General features: G+C 43.5%; 1 protein-coding gene and 1 long non-coding RNA gene across 16 annotated transcripts in view; one reads left to right on the top strand and one right to left on the bottom strand.

The window, feature by feature from the left end:
• Positions 1-15907, bottom strand: part of LOC143521618 (uncharacterized) — a 316853-nt gene that overhangs the window by 85900 nt on the left and 215046 nt on the right. The window lies entirely within an intron of this gene.
• On the top strand, positions 12944-15438 carry LOC143527588 (uncharacterized). The gene is made up of 3 exons (XR_013134188.1): positions 12944-12965; positions 14148-14348; positions 14465-15438. It is a non-coding gene; the product is annotated as an uncharacterized LOC143527588 (long non-coding RNA).

Below are 15907 nucleotides of genomic sequence, written 5' to 3'. Positions count from 1 at the left end.
TCACTCACACATGTTCTCCAAGAAACCAGATAAGAGAAAAGAGGGAAAATGCTGTTATGGTTCTTTGTATTGTACTGTGAAAATATCAGCACTTTTTATTTGAACATGGAGTTCTACTTATGACTTTTTCACAGAATATTTATTTCTGGAAAATTGTAGTTTAAAGTATGAATATTTTTGCAGCTAAGTTTAACAAATTGAACTGTGCAATAAAGAGGTGTAATTTTAATTTTTTTTTATACTTCGTGTTTTCAGTTGCACATGTTTTATCAAGATTTGAGGAGAATACAGATTTAAAAAAGAATTTACAATTTAAATTTATTTACATTTAAAATATACCTGCAACATTGGTAAAAAAAAAAAAAAAAGACTCGAAAGGACTTGAAATTCCAAGTTTCAGACTTGGGACTTGACTTGACTGTTGCCTGTCTTGACTCGAGACTTGACTTGACTTGAGTGACTTTGCTTGAGACTTGACTCGGGACTTGAGGTATAAAGACTTGGACTTACTTGAGACTTGCAAAACACTGACTTGGTCCCACCTCTGGTTTTAAGTCTCTTTATTTGTATGACAGCAATGTAAATAAGTAAACTATTGAAACATAAATGTAGTGCAGACAACAGGTAAAGTGGCAGTAAACAATACAAATGGTAAACAAATAATTGCACATTTTTACATACAATAAATATGCTATTTTAACATGTGCCCTGAGTGTACCCCACTGGCAAAATATTGAAATATAAATAAATGTAGTGCAGACAACAGGTAAAGTGACAGTAAACAAGACAAATGGTAAACAAATAATTGCACATTTTTACATACAATAAATATTTGCCCTCAGTGTACCCCACTGGCATGAGGCATAAATTAAAGAGGTAAAGTGGAAGTGTAACCTTCAAGTATTAAGCCCGCACACAGCGAGCAACTAGCATGCGAGGCCCTTACTGCATCTTCATGCATGTGTCACAAAGCCACGGCTCACTCACTGAAGGTGCCTGAGTGAGTCCTACACACCTGAAGTGGAACCACTGAATTGCACATTTTTCATTGTCACAAGCCACCATGTCATCCTGCTCTTCAGGCCCTTTGCAAAGGCACCACAGTTTGCTCATGTTCTTTAATGTCAGTTTTCTTGGTCTTCTTGAGCAAGATGGCTGTATCTCAGTTAAAGGCTTAGCTGCTCGCGTGTAGTAACAAGCTACAAGCTTCGGTAAAGACACCTTGAAAAAAAAGTTGTGTGTGCCAAAGCTGTCGTCCAGAAGGGCATGTCGGGTAAGATCCGAACTACAACAGTCTTTCTGTGACCACACTACAAAGTCACAAAACTCTGACCCAGTCACAAAAATCTGTGTTTGTACTTGGCAGTAGTACTGGTGTGTCTGCTTCAGTTTAGTTTCCCATCAATTATCTGGAGACAAAAATTGCTGTCGTGTGCACAGGCCTCAAAAATGAAATTGTTCCGGTACTTAAATGTGCTTTTGATTTCCGACACCCTTTCCCACAACATCTGCAGTTGATGAACCCATCAGGAGAAGCCCCAACTTCTGGAAAGGATGGATTTATTATAAACCCACATTTCTCCACAGTCAGGTTCTCATGCTGGGTTGCTGCCAGCTTGACGCAGGCTTGCCTTGCTTCTTCCTCATGATCTATTCCCCATTTTATGGCAGCTGTGGTTGCTGTTTTTTGGGGGTAGCACACGTTTCTCACAATCGACATGGCTGGTGTGGTGACACTGGTAGAGATAACAGCTTTGAAATTTGAAGCTGTTCCTGCTCTTGATGTGTACCAGACAGGGGATCGATGCTGCTGTTTTGTCTGAAGTTCCACTGCAGCTGCCTGAGCCTCTTAGCGCTACCAGATGTGTAAGACTCTCACAGTGCTGCTGCAGAACAGACAATTCACATCCATTATGTTATCCAATATGCATTATGTTTTTGTGTCTACTGACGTTGCATTCCCATTGTCTATACATATAGTACATACACCAGTAGCGAACTGTGACCATTAAACCTGAGCCTGCTCTGATCCCCCCCCTCCCCCTGAAAAAATATTGTTTCCTCTCCTAATTAACTGCAATAAAGAAAAAATCACTGAGATGACAGTACAGCTTTAGAAACGCAATAAACAGTAATATCTGTACTAGATAACTTCTTAAGCAAAATAAGGTTCCAGCAAAATAGGGTTCACAGCTCCGAGCATTCCTAGTGGACAGTGATTAGATTTGATTCTGGCACGAATACAGCGCTGCCTCTAAACGGAATGCAATCCTACACATTGTGATTTGCTTTTGCACATTCGCAGAGAGACACAGTGGAATACAATGACGTTCAGTCGATTGCATTTCAAGGTGGCTTCTGGCACGAATTCAGCGTTTCTTTCTTTAAATACAAATCCACACACACTGGAGCTTTTACTTTTCATTGTGGCACGTTTTCATCACATCAGTGTTTAAATCAATCTCGTGATCATTACATTTAGAGGAGACATTCATTTTTCAATAAAAAGATAAAGTGCATTGAAATGTAATGTAATGGTGCTTTTGCATTTCATTTAGGCATGTATTCTGCATGTTTGTATGGAAAAGCAATGCATTTTGTGGATTGTATTTCCATTTTTGCCTAGTAGGGATTACATTTCAAATTGGCACTAAATCTTCTCCATAAGAAAATGACTCACCTACAGTGTAGTCAGTGTCCGCGTCTTTCCTGAAGGGGAATCAGCTGATCTAGGTGTGTGAATCAGGATGTAATTTTCCTTTTCTGGTCACTTCAAAGATCCTGAGTAACTCATAGCAGTTCCCCTTTGTAGCTAACAGTCCAGTATAAATCTCGCTTTGTTGAAATCTGTTTTCTCTGCCTTAAGAGCATCAACTTCATTCTCATTGAAAACCTCATGCTGGTAAAGATTCTCAGTAATAAGGGGGAAGTTCTGCAGATGTTGTATCATTTCTGAGGTAATCAGTAGCACTAGGGCTGGGTATTGATTCAAATTCCAAGAATCGATCCGATTCCGATTCTGAAAATTAAGAATCGATTTATTTCGATTTATTTCGATTTAATCCGATTTAATCAATTCAATCCGATTCGATCCAATTCGGGGTTTGGTGTTATTAAAAATGTATTTGAGCTGTTTCCTGACTGTACAGAAGCAACATGTTAAAACTAGTATCAATATTAATCAGCAAATAGTTACTGGTAGTTGGTAGTTACTGATGGCTGGAAGACTGGTGAAAAGGGTCATCATAAATCTACCTTCAAGAAAGCACAAGCATGTGCACAACAAGAAAGCACAAGCATCTGTCCCCCCTGTGGTATGTAAATTTTCCCTAAATTGTGATAAACTGCCTGGGTGCCTTTTGTCACATCATTGGGAGGTTGTCGGGACCTTTACTGATGCCCATAGGCGAGCAGTTTCCTCATGCCTGTAGGTAGTGGGTATGTGCCTATAACATTTTCTATCATGTGAAACGTTAACAGCATGGTGCTCCATCTCAGAGAAAGAGCTTGATAAATCCAACATGGACCCTCAATCGCCAAGATCTGTTTTTGGAGTATGGCGAGTGCACAGGCCACATTACCTTACAGTGTGTGTTGGCTTTGTGCACGTCTGCGAGGGCCCCCGTTACCATGGAGAAGTCTATCTTTTGTTCTTTCAGAATACTGTCTTCTTCCTTATCATCTGTAGCCTTCAACGTGTTTTCTGCAGCTTCTTGTTTAACTGGGGGAGGAAGCACTTTTATCTGAATCTCTGAACAGTGATCTCTCCCTTTCTGCTCCACACAGACAGTGTCCTGTTTCCCTGCTCTCCCCTCGTGGGGAAGTGTCAACACCCCCCACAGGATGAGCAAGAGCACAGGGTTTATGGTGGGCGATCGTTGACCTGTCTTGACAGTCGTTGTACTTGGAGTGCAGGCACGCCCAATCTGCACTCCTCCCACTCACATGACGTACCCCGGACTCCCTCCTTTCATCCAATTGAAGCTGGGATGCAACCTACTCCGTGCACTCTGTCTCTGTTTGCTCAGGTTCTGGAACCCTCCTCCAGTGGCTGGCATGTATCCAAGTTGCTTTTTCAGCCACTTTTATCACCGTTGAGGTTGTCAAGAGGATCTGGAATGGGCCTCTTCCCCTCTGTGTCTTCCAGCTCTTTCTTCTGAAGTCCTTTACCACCACCCAGTCTCCTGGTTTCAGGTCGTGCTGCACTCCCTCCAACGTCCTTGGCAGGGCCTCCTTCACAGACCTGTGAACTTGTGATAAAGCAGATGACAGGTTCGCATAATAATTCAACATTTCCGTTGTGCTCGCTTGTGGCGGGTCATTCTCTCTTCATGCCTGTTGGAAGTTCGTAAAGAGGGGAATGGTGAATAATTTGTGCATATTCAAACTCATCCTCCTTCCTTATTGACATGTGTCAATATTTCATGCAGGGATCACTGTCTGGGGTAGCCAGATGACCCAGGAATTTGATTTTAATCTGCACAAATTGCAATCTGATTTGCACAACTTTGTGCTTTTCAGCTGCTAAATGCTTTAACAACTTAGTCATGTTGCATTGACACTGGCCTCATATAGCAAACAAATTAAATATGACTGAGCTCAGGTTTAATTCCAACGACTGCAGGCTGTGCTGCAGTGCCTCGTTGTATATGGTTTGACATTAACAAATATAAAAATGAGTATGAGGTCGACCACTGAAACATAAACATCAAACATAAACCAAAACTAAGAATTTGGATGTACCGGTACAAAAAAAAAATTATTAATCACATTAACAATCAAAAATCATTTACTCTCAGATTGAGCCTTTTGACCACAGCACCTCTAGCACTACACACACACACACACACACACACACACACACACACACACACACACACACACACACACACTATTTTGAATACTGGAATGTTGGCGGCTCACCCATCAGGAGTTCTACCCCCTCTTCTCACTCTGACTACCCAGTTCAGAGTTTTAGGGTAGATGTCCTGTAATTGGCTGTACTCAACACCATCCCGCCCATTCTTCCCGTCATCCACATCCAGCATTCACATTAGCCACGCCCCCAAACTCTGCCCCTCTCAACCTGTGGGCGTGGCCATCAAGACATGTGCAGTACTGTTCACCATTTGAAACACGCTCTGCTCTGCTCTAGCCAGCCTGAACCCCCACACGTTGAGTCCAAACACACACTTTAGTATTAGCATTTTGGTCTGTTCAAGTTCTCTAAATCATTTAGCTTGTATGCCATATCTGGCCCTCCCTCATGTATGTGTGCGGTGTGGTGTAGCATGCACAGGTCCATGAAGTCATCTGTACCCGTGGGGTTAGTAAGAAAATGCGCAAGAATCAGTTCTGTCTTAATATCTCCTGTGGGACAGGTGCTCAGTTGCCACCCATATGCATGAAAGAGCGGGTCTCATGACAGCTGCATAGCTTGTACCGAATCAGATAATTGAACTTTCAGACCGTCCGGTCCGACTTAAATCTGAAGACTCGCAAACGTATTAGGCATGCATTTAATACCAGCAACAAAACGTTAAATTTAGTCCCCATCTCCTATAATGAGTAGGTGAGGGGAACAGAGAACGACTCCGTGACTGTGTTCCTAAAGCACCAACCGACAGGAGATACCTGCCACTCACATGTGGTGACTCACTACACTCAGGATACTTTAATAACAGAATGGCTTGCACCAGAGCGTACACACAAAAAGCTATTTCAGTTCCCCCTACTATTACAGTAAGCCTCAATGATCAATATCAGCAGCATAACTGTCTTCAAATTGTCAACCATATTTATTTTGCAAAAACTCAACAGCAGATTTAATCACTTTATCATTTTCTTCACTGTCATCAGCATGTATAGGCAAAAGTAGTTCTTCATTGCAAAGCATTTTATCATTATCAACAGTATCAGCATGTGTTAGCGAAAGCATTTCCTTCATTGCAAAGCATAGGAAAAAATGTTGTGTCCTACCTGACCCTTTCGGAGCGTCACCAGCCGACCCCTCCTCCCGTCAGTCGTCATCCTCCTACTGGTGGTTTCTGTTTCTCTTGCTTTGTCTTTTTCTGCAGGCATTCTCGTGCCCAATGTCCACTTTCCCCACAGACATAACATGTGTCGTCCTCATCATCCTTCTGGCTGTTCCCTTTCCCACGACCTTTTCCCTCTGTTCTTCTTTCCTCACTTTTTCCAGTCTGTGCGATTGTCTCGTCTCGCTGCTTCATGACTTGTCATTATCTGAGCCACTGCCAGGTGCCTGACTTAACTTTTGTAACACCGGTAATGTCTCGTGTTGGTCTGCTTTGTCCTGCTGCCTCTGTCTCTGGACATGTCACACGTCCAGGTGTTGATGGGACAGTCATCCAGTCTGGGTGGCAGGGCGGTGGAGGCTGCTCATGGGAGGGGAGTGTCCAGTCTTGGCTTGTAGCCTGCGCTGTAGCCTGTGCAGTCTGTGCTCCACTGTGTGCTGCCTCTGGGCTGGCCCACTGTGTTGAAGTTTAAGGAAGTGGTGTTGGGGTCTCCATGATGCGTGATGTCATTGGTCTGACTTCCACCAGACACGGCGGTGTCAAAGTCTCGGGAAGTGCAGGTGGTAGGGGTGGGAAGGAGCCTGGGTCGCTGCCGTCGCTGCTGTCTAGGGTAGTCGTTGGTTCTGTCGGTGCCGGTGTATCGTTGACGGGTCGGGGCCGTCTGGGGTGTCCATCCAGGTCAGGACCTGTAAGACACTCAGAAAACTGAAGTTTGAAGTCCCTGCTGAACTTCATTTTTAGTTTTCGATTGCCACTTTTATTCCCATCTTCTTGCCTCCCTCTCCCACATGTCAAATGCTTCCCAGTTGACTTTAAACCCATTAAATTGTTCTCTTATCAAATTTCGTTTTAATGCTGCCAAATTTCGTTTTAATGGTGCCATGTTAAAACTCCCTTCTGGTGGACGCCCCAACAAGTCTTAAAACCCACTTTTATTCATTGGCTTTTAACACAGCATGAGACTTTGTATGTTTTTTAGTTTTTTAGTTTTTACTGTTTTAGTTTTATTCTTTGATTTGTTCTATTGATTCCTTTTACAGTTTTAGTTAATATAGTTTTATCCATTTTTTGCTATTAGTTGTTTTATGTCTGTAATGTTTTCACAGTCTAACTGTGATATAAATTACTTATGGATAGCATCAATATGCTGCACTATGAGATAAACACAACCGGACACATTTGTTAGGTTCAGCTACTTCAACATGTGAGTTGTTTTATTCGCCGAGTGCCAACACATCATTCATCCGTGTTATAGCACCCCCTACAGGTGATGTGGAGGATGAACAGTTATAACACCAATACATCACAATGTCTAAATGTTCTATTCTTATGTACAGCACTTTGTTTCGGCTGCTGTTCTTAAAGTACTCTATAAATAAAGTTGAGTTGAGTTCCCCTGGAAAATCACCCTTTGAAACCCATACTTGAAATTGACTCAAACTCTCTGGCCCATAACGTTCTCTCATGTGTTTTACCAGGTTGGCTGCGCTGCACAATTACCGGCCCCTTACTCTTCACTTTTACTGTGGCACCTGCCCATTATACTGCTTCTGAGGAGAGAAACAGTTACTCACCTACACTCTCTCATGCAACACTCACGCAGAACGGGACTTTCACTCTCACTGGTTTTCTGCTAACTGTGTGCTCGTCAGCCCACAGTTATGCGCGGCCACCTGGTGCTCGACTCCCAGCCGAGGGTGAAACTCCCAATCACTCGGTTATCCTGCCTGGTAACCACCAATGGTGCCACCTGTATACCCCCCCGTGGAGTTTGACCGCCAAACCTCTCGACTCTCATCGAGTTAGATCCCCTGATCTTGACAGTTTCCTACGAACTGCGTCTGGCGTCGCCTGTGTATGCACGCACCAAGAGAGAAGTCACAAACTCTGCAATAAGTTTATCTAAACACTTTAGTTGTACTGACCAGGGTTTAATTAATTTATCTGTAGTTCGTTTCTGGGAAAACTCAGTCGCTGAGGAGGCAGTCACCTGCGAGTCCCACTCAACGTAAGTTGTTGTTGGCTGGATGAAGTAAGGCCTTTAGGAGCTAAGCGCTTAGATCTCTCAGGTGTGCCATTCTCAGTCGCGGAGTCCCATCTGGGGTGCCAAATTGTGGTTGAAATTCTGTAACCCTTAAATGGTGAGCACAGTAATAGTCAGAAGCAGTTGGGTAAGATAATAAAGTAAAATGAATTTATTCAGCAAGTATGGATTAATCCAGAGTTCTCAGTTAACAGACACACAAGAGCATCTGCAAAAGAGAGCTAATCCCCCCTCCAAACTCCCATCTCTTATATTTTAATTCCTAAGCACACAAGATGTTCACGAGGTGAACATGAGATGATTAAATCATATGATTGGATAAACTTGACATAAATCACATATGATTTGAAAAATGTATATCGGCCCCTCCCCTCGCACGCCCCATCCACGCTTGGTGATCTCATGATGGTCTGAGAGCCGACATGGCCACTTCCATGTTGAGACTAGGAGATAAGCTGGCATCTCCAGCGAGGTCAGTTTAGGAACATCAGAAGATTCCAGGAATGGGCCAAGGACATCCAGGGGAAAGACAATACAATTCTAAGGCATACTGAGCCTTGGTTTTTTCCTTAATGCTATGCTTTATTAGTATATGTTAAACACAATAGTCACATGATAGATGCATAAGCTAGAGCTTTTTACCTATATATATATATATATAGGTAAAAAGCTCTAGTTTATGCATCTATCAGACCTCTTCTATTTATATGATTGTAGCGGATACATATATTAGTTTATGGATTATGAACGGGGCACCATCCTGATTGCTCAGGAACCAGTATTGTGATAACGGAGTTAGGTGGAATATGGTTTGATCAGTCTCATTACTAAAGGGTTAAGTTCTGGTTCCGCGCAGTGACCTAATACCATCGACCAAAATATGCATTTACCACCGTGACCAGATGAATAAATGTCCTCATTTATTAAATGGTTAATATTACAATTGATACAAAGCATATGAATGATTTGGCTCAAATTGAAACTAAACCTATATGTGAATCTACTAATTTAAACCAGGGATATAATAGTGAACAACAAAGAATATAAAATTAAACAACAACAGCGAATGATGCAGTTATCGACGGTCATGAGATTTAAATGTATTATATGACTATCCTAAGGCTTGCCTAACTAGCGTAGGACCCAGGGCCGGACACAAGGTCTTTAGAGAGAGAATAGAAAAGAAGAAAGAGGACGTTTGGGCAGGTTAATGGTAACAGTATTTACTATTTTGGACTCCGGGAGAAATAGCAGCTGGCAACCCCAAAACAGCATATGAACTGAGCGTCTTACTTCGAAGGAGAGACGTGGTTACGCGGACCAACCGGTGCGCGTTCACGGTTCGTTTCTTGAGGCGGCTAAGGTCTGCGGAGCAGGTCACGTGAGACGGCTCGGGTCGCGGAGGCTTAGCGGTGACGTCACAGTCGAAGCTTGAGGGCGCAGACAAACTTGTGCAGATGACTTGACTGAGAAAGAAGATGAGCTTGACTTGAACGACTAGACGAAATAAAAGTACTTTTGACGACGAAACGTAGAATAAAGAAACTAAAATAAAATAAAGAAGAATCTTCTGTTGGACTCGGTGAGAGCGTTAGTTGCGGTTTCTTGGCATCGCTCTTCTGGACATTGCGGTGTTCGGCGTGAGTCCAGCGAACAGTCGCGATGGTTTGGCGTGTTCGAGTCTTTGAGTCTCGGCGACTCTGGCGAAGTTCTCCAAGTCTTCCCAAATTACCAGGCTGCCAAGCTCATTGTTTCGCTTCGAGCTAGGGCTTTTAAAACAAGTTTTAGGGGCGTAATTGTAAGGCGCTTTCATGTTCATCAGGCCATTGACCATTGGCCTTTATTAATGAATATTCATGACCTCTGCCCAGACAGGGGAGAGAAAGAGAGAGAGAGAGAGGGGGAGAGCGAGGAGTGCCCGTCTTTCCAGGTCTAGTTAATGACTTAACCAAAGAAGACAGATTAACACAATTCGAAGACAAAGTAAACTAATCCTAAATAAATTGTCTTACATACTCTGCCTAAACAAGAACTAATTTGGTTCTATTAGTCTACACATTGAGCCATTCTCAATTTCCACTTTTGGACAACAAATGACATAATGCACAGACAGGCATAAATGTGAGGTCACATACGTACACATGAGAATGATTACATTCGATGAGTAACATACAAACTAATACATAGATATGCATCAATGTGGTGTGTTTATACAGTAACACGTATTCTAATAAGATCACTTAATACTGAATACATGAAAGATCATAAGTTGTGTCTTTATATCAACCACATGGCACAGTGTTCACATTTAAATGGTCTTGTGGTCCTTTGTTCTTAAGGCTGGAATGTTGAATACTGGTTTCAAGAATAATTAATCTTTCCTTGTATGGAAGGTGGTCAAGTTCGGTGTCTCTAGACTGCATTCGCCGAGCTGGTTCCTGTAGGCTGAATCCCAATTCTGTGTACAGATCAGATTTGGAGTTACAGAGATCTCTGAAATATTTGTATCTTCAGCTCTGGATTATAACACAGGACATAGAGTGGGTTTAAACTGTGGGCGATCAGATAAGGTTGGAATTTAGAGTTTTATGGTCCTTCCTGACTGTGGTCCCAGTGTCCTTCGACGAAGGTTGGTTTTGACCAGCCTCTCTTAGATGGCCTCTCTCCCAAGCTCAGGAGATCATAAGGTCAGCATTGTAGGCTTTTGGGAGGTAAACACCACTATGGATGTGGGTCCTTTGGGGCCTGTTGCTGTGTAAAGAATCAGTCTTTAAATTTACATGCAACCAAAGAGATGTGAGTCAGTTTCTCAGTTCAGTGGGAAAGGATTCCATTTTGGGTGTCACAGTGAAATGGCGTTTAGCTGTCTCCACTACATGATAGTGTGGTAGTTTCTGTCTCTGTTGTTTAGTCCAGGATGGAGTGTCTAGACGGGATAACGGAAGTGTTACAGGACAACCTGGCTGAGATAAAGAGAGATGCCGAGGTGATGCACGCGTGTCTGGGGAACACGACCAGGTCCCCTGGGGTGGTCGAAAGCCAGAGGGCACCCCTTGTAAAAATAGTGGAGAACCTTATAGAACGCCAGAAGCTCCTGGGTACCAAAACTGAAGGTGCGTTTCTTCACTCTGGTGAACTTCAAACTTTGTGAGCACTAAGTCGGCGTGGACCATTCTGAAGCTGAGAGGTCCAGGGAGCAGGAGCTGGCTGAGGTAGAGGCCACGTGCAATGCCCTGAGGGAGAAGCTCCAGCAATGCCAGAGTGAACAGGCCCAGGTGGAGAAGGCTTTAAAGGAGGAACGTGATGCTGCAAAAATGGTGGAGAGGAGGAGCGTGCAGGAGGCACGGAGGAGACAGAGAGACATGGAGGAGAAGCTGGCATGTAAAGATCTTGAACTCAACACTAAAGCTCAGGAGGTTTTAAGGTAAGACCCTTATTATTCGATCTTACTCACTCAGCAATGCTCAAACTGTTCCCTTGTCTTTTAATAACATGCAGTTGGCCTTATACATCAGATAATACATAGGCCTGATCCGAACTGAAAACATGGTAACAGTTGGCTGTACACAGTATCAGCACAGCATTTTGTATTGTATGGTTACAGGCTCGAGACGCAGATGTATGAAGACCAGGATCAATTGAAGAGCTTATGTGCTGATCTGCTGCAGAAGAAGAACCACATCTCATATCTCCACACAGAGATGTTTCAGGGCAGCATTCACGCTGATGGGCAGCAGACAGAGGTTACTAACCAAACCATGGGGTTAAACAAAAATCAACCTGGCAGGCAGAGTAGGTGGCGTTAAACCTAACGTGTCGGATCACCGCGTCGTCCCCCTTTAAGGTCATGGCCCTGACTGGAGCCGTCTGGGAGCTGAGCGGGAAGCTACATGATGCGGAGGGGGAGAGGAACAGAGCTCTCAGTGCCCTGTGGAGTCAAGAGCAGACCGTGAAGCTGAGGTCTGTGAGTGCCGTTCGTTCAGTGTCACTGAGCTGGTGATCTTTTACACGGGCTTCCTGCGTGTTTTCTCATTGCTTTTTCCATGTCGTCCACAGGAGCAGGTCGGGTCGCAAAAAACTCTCCATAAATACCAGGAGACGTGTCAGCGTGAGCACTTTCAGACAAACGCCCCACAGTACAGCTGTACTGGTGCTGACACCATGAGAAGGAGCTGACATTTGCGGAGACACCTTCTGCTTTAGACCTCTTGAACCGGTGCTCTCATGCGGTGTGCTCTAGTATGTGAAATAAGGGGAGAAAACCTCACCTGGCGTTTGATCTTTTGCCTGTAGTGCTTCTGGACAAAGACAAGCTGATTCAGGAATTGCTGCTCACCCTAGAAAAGAAAGAGAGGGCACGTGTGGAGCAGGAGCGATGTCTGGACGCTCGGCTAAAGGAGATCAGATCCCTACGTGAAAGTAACGGGAGGCCATTCCATTTCTTGAACACACGGATTGTTAAGGAACTCGTCTTTTATAGTCACTGACGTCGGTAACGCTATGCAACCATTTCTCACAGAGCTGGGGAAGTTGGACAGGGGGACCAGAGAGAGTGGGACTGCGTGTGGTCCTGATCCCGCACAACCCAGGGGCCATAACAAGCGGGACGCTACAGGACGCTGGACAGTAAACGTTGCTTCGTACTCTTTGATGGCAACATATTTCTCATCCTGCTACTTTTCTCAGAGGAAACAGAGGAATGTTTTCAGAGTGGGTGGAAGTGAGTCCTTCTGATGTTCCAGAGAGACACAAAGTTGGAGGGAAAGTCAGGAGGAAGATTTCTGTCTTCGAACAAACCAGAGAGACCAAAGGAGAAAGACCAGATGACTAAGCAACCACAGCAAGAGACCTGTGGCAGAGTGCAGCTCAATGTGATTCTAATGTAGGTATGCTGACGAAAAATTCTGACTCAGTAATGTGTTCCAAACTACGTTGTACTTTTGTAAGGGTGTCATATAACATCACTCCTCACCGCCTAGCAGGTGCATGTTTTTACCTGAATACTACTGTGACTTCGTCAAGCACAACCCAGCCAATCATCAGGCACTGCTAATAGTCAACTCTGAGGCGATTTCAGGTCGGGAGACCAGCGAGAAGATTGTTGTTGTATTCAAGTGGTCTGTGGGCTTCATCAACGCTCCGGACACCATCGAAATATATGTGGACCTAAAAATACAGCTTTTATCTCAATACTGACCAAATTTAATCGAAATCCGTGCAGGCAAAAGTATTTTACTAGACCGCGAAAAATAGGTAGTCATGATTGACATTGGTGTATCGAACGTCACGGTAGCGCAACTTTAGGCTAAAAGCGTCTCGGTTTAACTCGTTCCCACAGTGTTTTCTTGAAATCGGTACTGATACCAGTGTTGTGTAGTTTAATATCTCATTGTTTTCTAATATAACTTGTTGTTAAATGGTAATATAGTTAACATCACTTCGAATTAGATTATGATTAATTATTAATTATGATTAATTAGAATTAGATTATGTGAATTTCAGTCACACGACTTCTATTGTAATTAATGTATTATATTTTAATGTGATACATGATGTTATAAATATCATAACTTTATCAATTCTCAACCAATTGTCAAAATCCAGGTATCATTTTAAAGGTATATTTCGGCTCTGTCTAGATATGTGATTCTTTTTAAGCTTGGGGCTGTTTGAAAATCTTGTCATCATACCTACTTAATGTTCTCTGTCTCTCTCTCTCACACACACACACACACACACACACACACACACACGCACACGCACACACATACACTTGCTTGTGTTGTCTATTAAAATCTAGCAGTGTTTTTTTGAGTCTCACTGCATATGGTCACAAAGCCACAGTAAAGCTATACATGTAAAACATGTAAGAGAGATGCAGACACAACAGTGAAGAGCAATGCAGACATAACAGTTAAGATAAATTCAGACAGCAGTCAGTGTCAATCATCTCCTAATAAACATACAGACCTGATCCCAGATCAGCACTACAGGCTCAGGGCCTTCCAGCACCTGCAAGCCCGTGTTGTCTTGTCCTCACCAGCCCTCTCTCTGATTGCCCTCGGCAGGACTCCTCTGTCTCCTCCACTGAGAGCCAGAAGGATAACCGCTTCCCCAAACGGGAGGTGGAGATCAGCTTCACCCCCCCCAAGTCCAACCACGTCGAGATGACAGGTCCATGACGGTCAAAGTCCTTAACACACCTCAGAGAAGGAAGTGCACTGTTCCAGCCCCAAAGCTCATCACCATTGGTTACACCTTCTCATCCGGTCAGTAGGGCTTCCCATAACTTCTTTATGGTCATAGTGAACCTATTGTTGTTAGGCTGACTGAAGTGATTTTGGGAATTGTTGTTTTTCAAGCTATTTCCTGGTTTCCTTTGCAGAGTACATCAATATGGCAATTGATCATCTCCTTGTCAAGAGGAAGTTTAGAAGACCTGCTAAAAGACAGCAGCTCTAGCTATAGCCAAACAATTTATGGTGCCATACTGTTAATAAGAGTAAAGTCAAAAGCAGAATTTTGTGTAAATTGTCATTTGATTTTTGATAGATGGTGTATATAAATTATTTTAAAAAGATTGTTTCAGTAGGCAGGAAGCTCAAGTCCGGTAGAAACTCAAGTCCAAACTCACACCCCCTTATCTGAGTTCATTTGATGTACCACTACAGTTATCATTTCATTCCACATTTTGGACATTTTTGTGAATGTTGAACAAAGGCAGCATCTGGAAGCATCATGTGATCATGCAAGGTACAGAGGATCACCCAGGGAGTGTCCTGAAAGTGTGTGTGTGTGTGTGTGTGTGTGTGTGTAAGGGCTGAGTGTGCTGGCTCATGGTCACATGGTCGTTTGTTACTGCTGTCGGTGGATGGAGTTGGTTATCATCTGTGAAGAGCAGGTCGTAGATTTCAGGCGACACCTGCTGATCTCTGTCCACCGGTGCATCACCCGCCCCGTGCACATCTGAGGTCATCTGGAGTGACACTGCAACCAAAACTCACCTCTCTTCCATTGCTTCTCTCATTCCCCCACCAAGGTCCAAATGTTCATTTTTTTTTTACCCCTGGGCTCATCTTAAAAACCTGCGGTTCAACACAGGATGAAGACTCAGTTTTATGATGCCACAGTACTCACCTGTAATTTGCTGGGCGCTATGGCGACCTGTTTCTCAGGTGTGTCAGCCGCTCTTCCAGTTACCTGAGCAGCTGACCTCTTTATTATTGTTGGAGCTCCTCTCTGTCCCTGTGTCTGCACACGTGTCCATCCCTGTGTGTCCCTCTGTGTGTACGAACGCCCGTCACAATCCCAATCCCAGTATCAGTTCCCATTTCACTCTGTTCCACACGCCTCTCACCTGTAACTCATGTCTCTACCTTCAGCTGCCGTGTCACAGTGATGTCATCACATGACTCATTTGAAAATGTTTTATTTTTGGTACATTTTTGCTAGAGCATAATAAAGCTGATTCTGTGGATGAAAGTATTTCATTTTATTTAAAAAATTGATTTCAGCTTGTGATTTCAAATTTTTAAATTAAGTTTATGCATCTACATGCAATTTTATTAGACCGGCGCCCCGCACAGAGGAAGTGTGCACAATGTAAGCAAATAAATACAATTATGTGTTTACTCTTTTAATAAATTCAAACATGGCTCATGCGGTTCACCGTGTTAACCGAGAACACTCTGGAGAATATAGAAACAAAAACGATGCGGAAACTCAACCGTGGAGAGAGGGGAGAAAAATAACAAAGGCAACTCAAAAGGCGTGGAAAAAACTTGTAGCGTAAAAACGAAAGCAAGAACGCCAGGGGAAGTATCTGGCT

The sequence above is a fragment of the Brachyhypopomus gauderio genome, chromosome 1 (assembly GCF_052324685.1).
Source record: "Brachyhypopomus gauderio isolate BG-103 chromosome 1, BGAUD_0.2, whole genome shotgun sequence".
Classification (NCBI taxonomy): domain Eukaryota; kingdom Metazoa; phylum Chordata; class Actinopteri; order Gymnotiformes; family Hypopomidae; genus Brachyhypopomus; species Brachyhypopomus gauderio.
The sequence above is the reverse complement of the archived record's forward strand: the minus strand, read 5'-3'. Positions and strand labels throughout refer to the sequence as shown.